Raw genomic sequence first — 15,853 nt, forward strand, 5'->3', positions numbered from 1 at the left:
TCATAACATTAGATATTCGGTAGGACTATGGAAAGAGACACACATTCAGTGTGGAATGGTTGGCTGCCATCTTTGAGCAGGGCACCACTGTTTCTGGCTCTCCTCAAAATCTGATGGGCAAGAGAGTTAGTTTCTATGCAACACGTATACCGTCCTAGTTTTCTAAGAGAAAGTTTAAGTTGCTAGCAGTGCTTCAACCCATATTTTTCCGGTTCCAATTATTGTTCCACTTTACCCAAATTTTAAAAATTCCGGTCTTGTTCTGGTTTCACTTCCTGAGCCATGACTCAACCAGGAAGTACCAGTTCAAAGCTCTGGTTCTGTTGTACATAGGGCAGCTATGATTCGGAACTGACTTGATGGCACCTAACGGCAACAACAAACTCCTGCAGGATTCAGATTACATCCCTTGCCTGCTAGTCTCTAGGCACAAGGAACTTGAAATGAGCAGGTAGCAGGTAGCAGGTAGCACTCTTCCTGAGTCCTCTGGTAGAAGTGCTTCCCCTCTGGGAGTAAAGACCTCTAAATCTGTAGAACCCATAGTTGTGGGGGAAGAGAAACACAAATTTCTTAAGTGGGTCACTGTGAGTGATGGTAAGCAGGGTCACTCCTACTTCCACATTTTAGTTCCCAGATCCATTTATTATACATATTGGGAACACTGCACCATAGAAGAGTCCTTGATTTGCAGTGTACACTGCACGCTGAAGGTCACTGTTGATTCAGTGCAGGGTATCACTGCCAAGTTGGCACCAGGGTAGCTCCTTCAGTAGGCTGTTCCATTGTGCTCTCAGGCTGGCAGTTCTTGTGTGTGTGGTATGTAAAAGAAATAGTGGATCCCACTATCATGGGCCTGTTGCTACAGCTCCTCTGATGTAAAGTGGGTCTCTAAACTCAATGAGATATTATGCAGGATCCTGTGAATGCTCTGTAAGCCTTGAGAAATGGAGCTGACGGAGGCCCTGCAAATGGGCCCAGGACTGAAACTTCTATCAGTTCCAGTTAAGATGAATCACTACATTCTTTGGGTCCAAGGTGTTCTGTATTGTCAACTTGCCAAAAGTGATTTATTGTTCTTCTCAAATGGTAGTACTAGGGACTCAGCGTTGGTCTCTATTGTTGGAAGGGTGGACACTCAGCAGAAATGAGACCTACCTCACCACTGGCGAGTGGAGCACCATACTGTTAGACCCATATACAGCCTCCACACCATCCCCAAGTTATTCCACTGAAGAGTTCAGTGTGCCAACACTGGGATAGCAGATGACAGAGGCTGGCAGATGCCAAGTAACCAAGTCATTCTATTAACACAGTTGTTTTATGCCTCCTCTGTGGTGGATGTTCTTTGGTGAGATATATTTCATGCCCATTCCCATAAATCCATCCACATGCCTCACTCCAAGACCTCTTTGTCGCTGATATTCCAATCTTTTTATTTCTAGCCCCTGACCAACCAGCCGAGCCATTCACCATTGCTTAGAGGCCTAAATATTTTCTAACCTTGGGGTCACTTCTCTTTCCATGATCAAGTGTACTGCTCAAAACTCTACCCACTGGATTCTCCCTCAACATTATCTTTTAGGGCTCTTCCCCCATGTCAGGCTGTGGTGTACCTACAATTTTTGGCTTGCATCCATATTCTGAGCTAACCCATTTTTGAACCAAGCTCAACCTTTTTTCTCCTCTATCAGCTGGTTGTAAGACTTCATGACTATAAAATGTACCAGTGCCAAAAGGGATGATGTCACAGGGGCCTGGGCTGCCTTCTTGCACAGTTTAGTTGTGCCTGCTGGCCTAATTGTGCCTAATACTAGATGAACCACTTCCTACTTACAATGGATTGATGCAGGCCCAGCTCACCTTATGATTTGGTGGGTCTCACAAAACCAGTTCATGATGGGCAGTTCTGCCCTCATGGTCATTGATGTCCCTCCATGGTCTCATGTTCAACTGTACCAGAGGCTAGTAGTATGGCAGGAGTTTTTTAGTTTTTTTTTTTTTTTTTTAATGTATAATTCTTCACTGCAGATGGCATTGCCTTGCTCCTAATTCCTAGGAATCTACATTGTTATTCTCCTATTAGGGCTTTGCCATAAATTCACATGGACCTTTTTCCACCACAGACACCTCTAATACCATAAGGTTTGTTGGATTATAAGGCTAAGTAGCTGGCCCACTTTCATCATAGCCTGGGCCTGTTTTAGAGTGCTTGCCTACTCTGGGCCCTACATGAAGCTGGTAGCTTTTACTGTCACCCGGTATATGTGTTGGAGCAATATTCCCAAATATGGAATATGTGGCCTCGCCCTCCAGAAGCCAAACAGGTGTTGTGCTTCCTTCTTAGTGGTTATTTGTGGTTGATGTTAGGTGCTGTCAAATTGGCTCTGACTCATAGCGACCTTATGTATAACAGAACAAAACATTGCCCAGTACTGTGCCAGCTTCATGATCGTTGGTATGTTTGTGTGCATTGTTTTGGCTATTGCGTCAATCCATCTCACTGAATGTTTTCCTCGTTTTCACTGATCCTCCACTTTATCAAATATGATGTATTTTTCTAGTGATTGGTCTTTCCTGATGCTGTGTCCAAAGTAAGCAAGTTGAAGTCTCCTCATTCTCACTTCTAAGGAATATTCTGGTTATATTTCTTTTAAGATTGAGTTGTTCATCCTTCTGGCAGCCCATGGTATAGTCAATATTCTTCACCAACACCACAGTTCAAACGCATCAATTCTTCTTCTCTCTTCCTTTTACATTGTCCAGCTTCTGCATGCATGTGAGGTAACTGAAAAGACCAGGACTTGGGTCAGGTGCACCTTTGTCATCAAAGTGACATCTTTACTTTTTAAAACTTTAAAGAGACAATGGGTTGGAGAGGGATGCTGGTGAGGAGTGAGCTTCTTGGATCAGGTGGACACTTGAGACTATGTTGGCATCTCCTGCCTGGAGGGGAGATGAGAGGGTAGAGGGGTTAGAAGCTGGCAAAAGGGCATGAAAAGAGAGAGTGGAGGGAGAAAGCAGACTGTCTCATTAGGGCGAGAGTAATTGGGAGTGTGTAGCAAGGTGTATATGGGTTTTTGTGTGAGAGACTGACTTGATTTGTAAACTTTCACTTAAAGCACAATACAAATTAAAAAAAAAAAAAACTTTAAAGAGGTCTTCTGCCACAGATTTGCCCAATACATCATTTGATTTCGACTGCTGCTTCCAAGGGCATTGATTATTGATTCATGTAGGATGAAATTACTGACCTGAACTTCTTCTTAATTTATTGTTTATTGGCCCAATTGTCAGGATTTTAGTTTTCTTCGCATTCATATTTAGGTGTAGTCCATATTGAAGGCTGTGTAGTCTTTGATCTTCATCAGTGCAAGCCATCTTCATTTTTGGCAAGCAAGGTTGTGTCATTTGCATAGCACAGGTTGTTAATGACTCTTCTTCCAATCCTGATGCTGCATTCTTCTTCATGTAGTCCAGCTTCTCAGATTATTTGTTCAGCACAGATTGCATAAGTAAGGTGAAAGGATACAACCCTGTTGTACACCTTTTCCAATTCTAAACCATGCAGTATCCCTTTACTCTGCTCAAATGATTGCCTCTTGATTCTCATATAGATTTTGCATGAGCACAATTAAGTGTTCTGGAATTCCCATTCTTCGTAATGTTATCCATAATTTTTTTATGATTCACACAGTCGAATGTCCTTGCATAGTAAGTAAAACACAGGTAAATATCTTTCTGGTATTGTCTGCTTTTGGCCAAGATCCGTCTGACATCAGCAATAATATCCTTCATTCCATGTCCTCTTGGTGGTGGAAAGTGCAAAATGCAATAATTTCTCCTTTACTTGGAAGTGAATATCCTAGCATACTCCCAGACCACTAGATTCTGAAAATTTCAGTTATGGTCAACCTCCGAATTTTTTGTTGGGTTTATACCTCTCAGACACTAAGACCTCCAAGCTACTTGCCATTTCTTGCACATGCCATGTGATGAACATGATGCCATCAAAACAGTGGACCACTTAATAACCCTGCCCTGGGGCAAGACTGCAAATTTATACTGCTGTCCATTCCAAGTGAATGTGAACTATTTCTTATCTTTGTTTCTGACAGGGCTATAAAACAATGCATTCACCAGATCAATAACTGCATATCCTGTACCTGAGGTCTTGTTAATTGCATATATCACATCCAGCACAGCAGCTGTCATCAGGGCTATTACTTGATTGAGTGTGTGGTAGTTAGTTATCCTCCAGATTCCATCTGGCTTTTACAAGTATCAGACTGATGAATTAAATGGAAATATGATAGGTACCACCCTCTCCCCTGAATCCTTTAGATCTTTTAGGTGAGTACTAACGTCTGCTATTCCTCCTGGGTTGCCATATTGCTTTTTATTTACTATCTTGGCTGTGGGGAGACAATTTCAGTCTTCCACTTGGACTTTCTCACTACAGTGGCTCTTAACCTATGTGGGTGTTCTACCGACAAAATGTCCATGTCAAATAACATGGCGATCTGGAAAATGGCTACCAAGTGGGTCCATGAACCCAGTAGACACCCACTATGAGTCAGATCTGAAACAAGACTTATTTATTGCTTGATCCTCCTATGGCCCCACTCTAACTACAATGCTATGGATTGCTTTTATATGGTTTTTTTAGCCATGGTCTTTTAACTCCCACCAAATGACTGGGTGGGACTATGCAAATGAGGTGCTTTTGTGGCCCACCAAGGGAATTTGGACAGCTTACTAATAATGCAAATACAGTGCATGGCACCCTTGTAGGGATGAGACCATGCAAATAAGCTGTATGGAACCCTACCAAGGGGATTGGTCAGTTTTGCCATACCACTAGGTTTAAAATGAGCCATCCCAGAGTGGGGATGGGGGGACCTCGCTACCATCAAGAAAGAAGAGCTAGGGTGGAGTGTGTCCTTTGGACCCAGGATCCCTTGCGCTGAGAACCTCCTAGGCCCAAGAGAGAGAGACGCAGCTTTAACACCGGAGATGGAGACAGATGCCAAGAAGCAGTGACAAAGAAACGGCAGCGGCAGAGGCAGCAGAACCAAGAGACAGGCAGGAGATGGTGCAGTGGGCTTTCCAGCCCATGGAGTAAGGAAGCTGAGCACCTTCAGGCAGGAGGCTTGCTGGTGGAGTGGGTTACCTCTGAACATTTATCAGTGGAGCTAAAGAGCTTTATAACACTTGCCCAAGCAGGGCAGAGGCCAGGCTGGCCCAAGAGGCCCAAGGGGCCACGGGGCTGAGGATGAGGGAGAGGCCTGCCTATGGACACGGCCAAGATGCTGTCCTGACTGAAAAACTGTATCCTGAGTCATTCCTGATCCTGAGTTGTAACCTCTTACTTCCCTAATAAAGCCCATAATCGTGAGTATTGTCTGTGAGTTCTGTGTGGCCATTGCAATGAATTATTGAACCCACCAGAGAAGTAGAGTGCCATGAGAGGCATGGCTGGTGTCAGAATTGGTAAAACGGTTGGAGAGAAGAGGTATGTCTGACTTCTGCTTCATAGGGATCAGCCTTGGGCCAACACTGACGGTGATCCTCTCCCCCTCGTGAAGCTGGTGGTCAGATGCCTCTGCCATGCCTTTTTTACACTAACAGAAGAACCGTACTGACACTTCGAGTCTCCAGGTATTGATGCTATACTGGATTCTGTGCCCAACTGCCCCTGAAATGTTCAAGTATCCCTCTACGTATAAGTTCCAGGGTAAATGGCCATACGCCCTTCTGGGGGAAGGACAGAAGGAAGAATTACCATACATACTGGCCACAGTATTACAGGTCCTTCCTCCTGGGGACCTGACCTCTCCTTCAGTCAATCAGCTCCAGATCTGAAACCACTCTTTATAATTGTGCCTACTGTGCTTCTGACAATTAAGCACTACTACCTGGACTCAATTTTAGGATCCTATCAAACTCCACCCTACCCCACCCCACCCCCATTCATCAGGGAGTATCTCCTACCATCAGCCCTGGCCCACAAAGGTCCTCAGTAAAGCTGGTGCCACTCTTACCGCAGCACTCCTTCTGCTTTGGTAAATGATATATCTTCTGGGCTCTCCTGCAGAACACTGTTATTTGCTAAGTTTTCCAGCCTTACATAACATGGCCATAATGTAACACGTCATCTATCTGAGGGCTTTTATCCTTTTTCACATCTTCCATGGCAGTTCTAAACCTTCTACTTCATTTAAGTGTGAGCCATCTCCTCTAAGGTACTAAGAGCCATCCTAGAAGCATGTTAACACCAACTCTTAGAATCCTTGTCAGGGTGTTAGATCTTGCACCCCTAAGGTATGCTTCCATCTCAGTAAACCCTTCTTTTCCAACCTTAATTCCATATCCCTTGATCCAGCACCCTCAAAATCCAGTCCCAGGCCCGGCAGGTACATGCCGGTTAGGTTCTGCAGTTCGTTTGTGGTTAGTTTCTTTCTTCCTCGTAAGAAGTATCAATTTATTGCTTCTCAGCTACAAATCCAACCTTCATTGTCCTGTTTGTAATAATGGATCTTGACTCTAAATACTTCTCCCTTACCAGCTGACACAATGCTAAGCTTTGTCAGTAGATGGTGCTGGAGGAACGCTGCAAGAGGAAGGGGCTTCTCTTCCTTGTTCCAGTGTGCTTAGCTTTCTTCTTGATCCTGCAGCTCTTGGACGGTGTGCCAGACACCCAGTGGCACTCACACCCGGCTAGTTTCAGCAGCATCCCTACTAGATCCCAGCTAGTTTGCAGTTTCTCCAGCTAGCTTCCCAGCAAGTTTCAATAGATTCCCATGGGCAATTTCCCAGTGAATTCCAAAACACCCCAGCCAGCATCTCAGTACATTAGTTCAGCTATACCCCATAAGTAGTTTCCTGTTTGCCAGCCTTAGTCTGCAGCAACTCAGTAAACTTCTTGGCCATGCAGTCGGTTATATTCACACCCTCTCCGAGGAGGTCAGAATCTCAGCCATGAGAGGAGTGCCTCTTACAAACTTATTCCTTTTTTCTGTATACGACCTCAGGCCTAGGGGCAGTAGCTGCTCCCTGTATCTGCTCTATTCCTGTGTTCTGCAGATCTCTCTTTACTCCTTGGGAGCAAATTCCATTACTATTTAGTAATTTGATATTAAGCTTTTCCTGTTCAAATTACTATATGGTTTTTGTCTGGGACTGGACTCTGTCTCACACTCTCCCTTAGCAGGTCCAGTAAATCTTGGCCTGGTTATGTGAGGTGACAGATCCTGAGGGAGCATGTACTGCCTTTGAAGACAGCAGTCTCTGCACTGTCTTCCTGCAAGGGGGGAGCTCTGGCCTAACAGAGGAGTAGGCCACTTCTGCAGATTCAGAGGGTTAAGGGTATCCGCTGAGTCAAGATTTTAACGCATCAACCCAGATGTTACCATTCCGTATCTCAGGCTATAGTCCTCTTCTTTCAGATCCAGGCCCTGACCTTGAGGAAGCAGACCTGCCAGGGTTGAGAAATCAACTTTCTCCAGAGCCCTGCAATTTTTAGGATTAAGTCTTGGGCCTGTGGCTGCAGTTAATAATTATCTTTGTAGGCTGCCAAGGAAGCCCTCTGGCTTTCACATTTAGCCTTTAATTGCTGAGTAATCATCCTCTGTCTTTTTTTTCCAAAGGATCTATTGTCTCTATCAACAGTCCCTGAGTTCCACTGTCTTCCATTGCCCTGTACTTCACCAATACTTAGCGCCCTGTCTCAGCAGTGCAGCTGCTTCTACTGACATGCTACATCAGTCCACCTCTGGTGAAACTTTTAACTGCAACACTGCCATCTGCCAGAGACTATTAGTATTCCGCTTACACCTTGGGAAGTCAGCATCGCCAGCCTGCCTGAGGGTGATGCAACTCCAAACACCTTGTCTGCTTTCTCAGACCACTCTGGGCACCAACCCCATAGCAGATCAGGTTCCCCAGGAATCACTTCGGGATTTGTGTGCAGGAAGTTTACTGCAGTGCTCTTAGGGATCTTAAGGATTGAGCTGAGGGGGAAGCTGAAATGTGATGTGGCTGCAACAAACGCTTTAGCCAATCCCATTGGAGAAAAGGGGGATCTGATTGGCACAGCACAACCTCTCGCATACGTGCACACACACACACACAAGCTGTAATTATAATCATGGAAAGAAACACGCAAAAACATAAAACACACATGCTTAGTTGTTAACATGGGTTAACAAGAAGGGGGGGTGTGATAAAACAGAACACAGTGTCTATATGAAAATCTTATTCTCTCGGTTCTTGCACCAATCCAGAATGGAAGTGTCAATCAACGCTGAGCAATCTCGTCCCTACCATAGTGGGATCAGGGAGGGGGGCCAAAGTAACTCTAACAAGCAGGAAGAACCAGATAAGACATGTAACCATGACTTTACTAGTGCTTAGTAGAGAGTCAGCAAAAAAGAGGAAAACCCTCAACAAAATGGATTAATACAGTGGCTGCAACCACGGGCTCAAACATGACAATGATGGTGAGGATGGCACAGACCAAGCAGGGTTTTGTTCTGTTGTACATATGGTTGCTATGAGTCTGAACCAACTCAAAGGCACCTAACAACTCCATGAACCACTTTCCAGATCCCTTTTGCAGGAAGAGGTAGTAAGTGCTGGCCTAACTGAAATTCTGGAAGCCAGGCTGGTTTGTACCAAACCCTCTTCCCTAGAGACTAGAACCCTTGTTCCCCATGTACAGACATATGAAAAAATGGCATGGCAGCGTATAGGATCTCCTCGTCTCACTTCACAATGGAGGAGGCGAATCATAGGCATCAACAGCCCAAAGCTGACTGCTGTGAAGTAGAGGTCAGACATAACTCCTCTTTCTAACCTTTTTATTTTTTTATTGTGCTTTAAATGAAGGTTTACAGAGCAAATTAGTTTTCCATTAAACAACGCACATACCTTTCTGGGACATTGGCTGCCAATCCCGTGACACATCCACACTCTCCCCTTCTTGACTATGGGTTCCCTATTACCCACTTTCCTGTCCCCTCCTGCCTTGTCCCTGCTCCTGGGCTGATGTGCCCATTAAGTCTCGTTTTGTTTTATGGGCCTAATCTTTGGCTGAAGGGCGAACCTCAGGAGTGACTTAAGCATTGACTTAAAAGGGTTGTCCAGGGGCCATCTCTTGGGGTTTCTCTCTGACTTTTTTTTTTTTTTTTTTTACTAATTCTGACATCAACCGTCCCTCCCGCAGCACTCTCTACTTTGCTGCTAGGTTCAGTAATTCTGACATCAACCGTCCCTCCCGCAGCACTCTCTACTTTGCTGCTAGGTTCAGTAATCCTTCGCGATGGCCACAGAGGACTCACACAGCATGCTCACATTGAAGTAACAGTGAGACAGTTCTTCCACCAGGACAGCTTCTTCTTAGCGGTGCCCACAGGCAGGCCTCTCACTGGTCCTCACCCCCTCGGCCCCTCAGTCCCTCAGACAAGTCTCTGCCCTGCTCACCCAAGTGTTACAAAGCTCTATGGCTCCGCTGTAAGTGCCTGGAGGCTCCTCACGCTGCAAGTAAGCCTCAGCCCAGAGGCATTCAGCACTCTCGCTCTGTGGGTCAGCAGGCCTAGCTCCACCACCAAGTGCCCGGAGGAACTCCACTCTGCCAGGAAGCCTCTTGCCCGCTCCCCGAGGCGCTCAGCTCTCTTGCTCTATGGGTCGGCACACCCACCACAACCACCTTGCTCCAGGAGCCAGGAAGCCCACCGTGCTGTCTGGCACCAGTCTCCTGGTTCTGCTGCTGCCATTTCTCTGCTGCCACTTCTCGCCATCTTGTGCCATCTTCAGCATTACAGCTCTGTCTCCTGGGTCTAGGCTCTCAGTGCATACACTTTGCTCCTGTCTCTTCTTCTTGGTGGTAGGAAGGTCCTGTTTCCACCTCTGGGATGGCTTATTTTAAGCCTAGCAAGATGGCAAAACTAATTCCCTTATGGTTCCATACACCTTATTTGTATGGTCCTACCTCCACAAGGATGCCCTATACCTTATTTGTATTATTAGCAAGCTGTCCAATCCCCTTGGTGGACCATAAGCACTTTATTTGCATAGTCCTACCCAATCATTGTGGGGGAGTCACAAAGACTATGGCTAGAAGAGCCATATTAATTCACAGCACTGTAGCAATATATAGGTAGAGCTCCAGTAACTTACCACCTGCTTTGTTTTCAAGTGTTAGAGATGAGGTGGAGTATAGTAATTAAGATCTTGCCACTAACAACTGATAAGTTAGGCTCAAAGCAGATTATTTTGCCTCAGTTCCCTCACTGAAACTGGTACTTCCTCCAGGGGCTTTCATGAGGATGACATGAAATAAATTATATAAAGCAATGCTTGGCATATAATTACAGCCCAATAAACATAGGCTAATAGTAGAAATACAGTAAAGAGGTAATGTATCTGCTTGCCTATCTTCTGAATTGACTTCACCTGGCCTCTCTGAGCGGTGATTAACTAAAGCACTTTTGAACTTTAGATACTGGGCCTTTCACTATTTGGCTGTCCTCATCTAAGTCAGCTTGTGCAGCCAGGTTAATTCCTTTTGGTTCCTTTCTACCCACCTAGCTCAATCAGCACTTCTATCAGCTATATGTAGAAGATAACACAGCTATCATGTCCTATACAGTTAGGAGTTACGAGAAGATGCTAGAGAATTCTGTTTGCTGCTTTCATGGCATCTGCAACCTTATTAGGGAGATATGACTTTTGTAAAAATCAATTATCCAATATAAAATAATATTTGAATGCTTGCTGTGATCAAGACATCCACCAAGAGTTAAAGCATTACACAAATAACCAAAAAGGACTTCACAGTAAGTGCTGTAACTGAGCTGTATATGAACTAAACGCAGAGGAAAAATTTACTTCCCAATTTTGGTATTCTGGTAATGGAAAGTATTATTTAAGCAGACCTTGCAAAACAGTTTATGACTTTAACATTCAGAGTTGGAAGTGAAGGGCAGGGAGAAAAGGATAAGGATGAAGACAGAAAAGAGTCACGTGTTTGAAATCTGCAGTCAAACCCGAATGGAGCATAAAGTAAGAGAGGAAAAGAAGGAGTGGAACACAGACTGAAAAGAAGAGGCTGGCGCCAAATCACTCTATAGGAGCCCATGGAGTTGTTTTCATAGATCAACTTTGCAGACAGCAAGGATAAGGGCTGAGCTAATTTCAGTAACGGTGCATAGAAAAGACCAAAGTAGCAATAAACTGAAGGCAAACGGCAGTTAGGAGACTGTTATGGATTGTACTGTGTGTCTCCCCTGCCCGGTCACACGTGTTGTAAATCTCAACCTCCACACCTGTGGTAATAATTCCATTTTGGAATGGGCTGTCTTTGTTATGCTAACAAGACACGGGTAGTGTAGGCTGTGTCTGAGTCACTTTCTTTATAGAGATATGAGATGAAACAAGCAAGCAGCAGAGATGGGGGAAGAAAGATGCCAAGCCACATGAAGATTGTCTAGGAACAGAAAGCTCAGGAGACAAGGACCTTCCTCCAGAGCTAACAGAGAAAGCCTCCCCTGGAGCTGGCACCCTGAATTAGGACTTCCAACCTCCTAAACTGTGAGAAAATAAATCTGTTTGTTAAAGCCAGCCACCTGCGCTATTTCTGTTATAGCAGCACTAGATAACTAAGACAGAGACCCTTAAAAAATCCAGGTGGGAACAAATGAGAGCCTGAATGAGGAAAGTGGCAATGGGAACTAAAATCTAAGACTGCAAATAAGTGACTGAGCATAAGAATTTTATATTTATGTGGTACAAATAACAGCATAAAATGTTCACCCATATACTCCTGACTGGAACATATATAATCACAAAGACAGACTGTGTCATTTAGTTTTAAGTATCTGTCCCTGAAATGACCGAATTTCCAGTAGGTGGTGGGAATAAAACCATGCTTCACATTAATGAACTGGATTTTAACATATATCTACCTTTTTAGGGGTCTCAAAATTGTATTAACTTGTAATATTTATAAAAATATTTCTATATTATCAGAAAATGCCACATTTACCTCTAAGCTCTGAGTTAAATGAAAAAAGAATCCTAATAAGCCTGTATTAGAAAATGTTATTTCTATAGGTGCTTAGACAAAACATAGACATATACCAATAAACAAGTGCTTAATCATATGCATAATCCTATACATACCACCAGATCAACTGACACCCCTATAATCACCCTGAAAACTGCCTCTGCCCCAGTATTTACCAAAGACGTTCAGCAGCATGAGGGAACACTAAAATGATAAAATTTAAGTCAAATGAACCCAATTTCATAGACAGTCTAAAGGTGTATGCGCAAAAGGAAAAAGTTACAGTCACAAAAGATCCAACGTACAATGGCTTCCAAAAAGGAAGTTTGTTTCTGTTTCATGTTCTGAGGTAAGTGGTCCTGGTCGGTGCTGCAGCTGTGTTTCCTGAAATCACTCCGGGACCTGGGTCCCTTCCAGCTTGTTCCACAATCCTCTAGGACACTGTTTTATCAGTCAACTGGTGGGAAGGCAAAAGAGGCTATAGAGGAAGCAAGTTCACTGTCTTCAGGCCTAGCTTGTAAATGGCACACAGCACATTAACTCATACTGCATTGACAAGATCTTGTCCATGTGGTCACAACTAGTCATCTCTGCCCCAAAGATCTTTGGAGCAATATAAAATGCCTGTGATTAGGTCATGGAAGCTCCACAGAAACATCCAAACTTCCTGAAGGACCAAACTACTGGGCTGTGGGGACCACAGTCTTGGGGAACATCTAGCTCAACCAGCATAACAGAGTTTATAAGGAAAATGTTCTATGTCCTACTTTGGTGAGTAGTGCCTGGGGTCTTAAAAACTTGTGAGCGGCCATCTAAGATATTCCACTGGTCTCACCCCATCTGGAGCAAGGGAGATTGAAGAAAACCAGTGACACAAGGAAAAGATTAGTCCAAAGGACTAATGGACCACAACTACCACAGCCTCCACCAGACTGAGTCCAGCACAACTACATGGTGCCCATCTACCACCACCAATTGCTCTGACAGGGATCACAATAGAAGGTCCCCAGCAGAGCTGGAGAAAAATGTAGAACAAAATTCTAACTCACACACACACACACACAAAAGACCAGACTTGCTGGTGTGACAGAGACTGGAGAAACCCAGAGAATATGATCCCCCAGACGCCCTCATAGCTCAGTAATGAGGTCACTTCTGAGGTTCACCCTTCAGCCAAAGATTAAAAGAGGCCCATAAAACAAAACGAGACTAAATGGGCACACCATCCCAGGCGCGAGGACGAGAAGAGGCAGGAGGGGACAGGAAAGCTGGTAATAGGAAACCCAAGGTCGAGAAAGGGAGAGTGTTGACATTCATGGGGTTGGCAACCAATCTCACAAAACCATGTGTATTAATTGTTTAATGAGAAACTAGTTTGCTCTGTAAACCCTCATCTAAACTACAATAAAAATTAAAAAAAAAAAATTTTTTTTTAATGCCTGCGATTAGGAAGTAGTTGCCATAAAAGTCAGGATAATGGTTACTTTTAAGCGAGGAGAGGGTTGTAAATGAGAAGGAAATTTTGATACGCTGGCAATGTCAGTGGTAGCTACACGGATGTTCTCTTCCTGTTAATTCATGAAGCTGTATTCTAAGTTTCTGCATTTTAATGTTTTTCACAGCAAAAGGCTTTTAAATAAAGATCTATGCTTGTTGCAAGAAAATTTATCAGGAAAAGATAACACAGTCTAATCTTTATTGGATTTATATTTTGAGATACCTCAGTCTGTCTAGGAGATCAGAAAATTAGAACCCAAAGTGATATATACCACGCAGTTTTAATATTTGATTTTACTTCCTTAGTGTTTGTAAAAGCAAGTATCTGTAGTTTATTTCCATTAGATTTTTATTTTCAATTATATTTACTTGATATGAAATGGGTTTTCATATACAAAATCCTGATTTGTAATATTTTACTTGAGAGAAATAAGAATCTGACAAGAGTCCAGGAATCGATTAAGTCTTAAGTTGATCATCGCCTGTAAAAAACCAGTAACAATTCATCTTTAATTCAGGTTCACATGAAATAAGAATAAAACCGGTAGGGATCTGTGGGAGACAGACTCTAAGGTGGTCCCATGATCCCTGCTTCCTGGTATTCACACCCTTGAGTAACCCCCTCCTCTGGAGTGTGGGTTGGACTTGCTGAATAGTTTCTAACCCAGAGAATACAGCAAAGGCAATAGGATGCATGTGGTTACATAAGACTGTAACGTCAGCCTTGCAAGGGAGACTCTCAGTGGCTTTGAAAAAGCAAGCTTGGTATTGTGAAGCTGCCAATGGACGGGGCCACATGGCCACGTAGAAGGGAAGTGAGGGCAGCTGGAGCCGACAGCCAGCACAAAACGGAGGCCCTCAGTCCAAGAACATCCAAGAACAGAATTCTGCCAACAACCACGTCAACTTGGAAGCAAATCCTCCCCTTCTGGATGCTCAGATGAGACAAGTCCCGGCAGACACCTTGACTGTAGCCTTGCCTGATCCACAGAAACTGTGAGATAATAATGTATGTTACCTTAAGTCATTAAGTTTATAGTAGAGGCGCCCTGGTGGTACAGTGGTTAGGCACTTGGCTGCTAACCGAAGCGGCCAGTGGTTGGAACATGTGGCTGTCTGCTTCCATAAAGATTTACAGCCTTCAAAACCCCATGGGGAAGTTTTACCCTGTCCTACCAGGTCACAATATATCGGAATTAACTCGATGGCAACAGGTTTGGGTTGTTTTTTGGAAGTCTTTAGTAATGTTGTTACACAGCAAGAGAGTATATAAAATCCTTTAGATATTTCTACTGTTTGTCCAAATCCAAGAATAGCTGGCAGAAAAGCAATGTAATCTTTTCCCGTTATCTTCTGAGTAATCTTTAGAAAAACTAGGATTTTAAGAGGCTAGTTCAGGAACAGGACAGGAGTTGACATGAGATGCGCTGACTGCCATAAATTTTTCTCAGTAGAGACTCACTGTAGCCACCAGAGGTATTTCATTATTCTTATTACAACTTTTTGAAGGGAAGTACATTTCGACCTGTCAAGTGCTACTTGTTCTTTTACTTTAGAAAGGTAAGTATGTGGAATAAATGAGAAATCTCTTTGATGTTTACATATTTCTCTTATCTTTCTTTAATATCCCCATCACTCTGTCCAAAGCATTATCAATTCTTAGGTAAGTAGTCCAAACCCAAAAATCCTTCCTGGCTTACTTATTAGTGACTTCTTTTGTAGTAAGGCACACAATCATAGATGCCTGAATGTGAACAGATCAAAATGTTAAGTGCTACTATATCTTAAATAACAAATAGCATTTATAACAGCTTTTGCTTTAATATTTGGTAATATTCTCAATTATTTCACCTCAAAATAATTACTTAATTATATTTCAATCACCTACAAACTACAAATTATTGGACCCAACTTGCAAATTTAAAATTAAAACTGCTCTGCTAGTAGCAAAAAATATATATAACTGTGAAGTTCCAAACATTTCAGCTATACTTGTGCGCGTATGTCACTGTTTTTTCTGCTGTAAATATCACCTAATGCACACATCAAAAACATCAAAAAAATCAAACCAAACCCATTGCTGTCGAGTTGATGCTGACTCATAGCAACCCTCTAGGACAGAGGAGAACTGCCCCACAGGGACTCCAAGGCTGTAAATCTTTACAGAAGCAGACTGCCACATCTATCGCCTGTGGAGAAGCTGGTGGGTTCAAACCACCAACCTTCTGGTTAGCAGCCAAGTGCTTAACCACCACGCCACCAGGGCTCCTGTCATAAACACATCTGTATACA

General features: G+C 43.5%; 1 protein-coding gene across 1 annotated transcript in view; it reads right to left on the bottom strand.

The window, feature by feature from the left end:
• LOC126077351 (DNA polymerase nu-like) overlaps nt 1-15,853 on the bottom strand; it is a 115,545-nt gene that overhangs the window by 83,012 nt on the left and 16,680 nt on the right. The gene's annotated exons all lie outside the window — the stretch shown is intronic.

The sequence above is a fragment of the Elephas maximus genome, chromosome 5, assembly GCF_024166365.1.
Source record: "Elephas maximus indicus isolate mEleMax1 chromosome 5, mEleMax1 primary haplotype, whole genome shotgun sequence".
Taxonomy (NCBI): Eukaryota; Metazoa; Chordata; class Mammalia; order Proboscidea; family Elephantidae; genus Elephas; species Elephas maximus.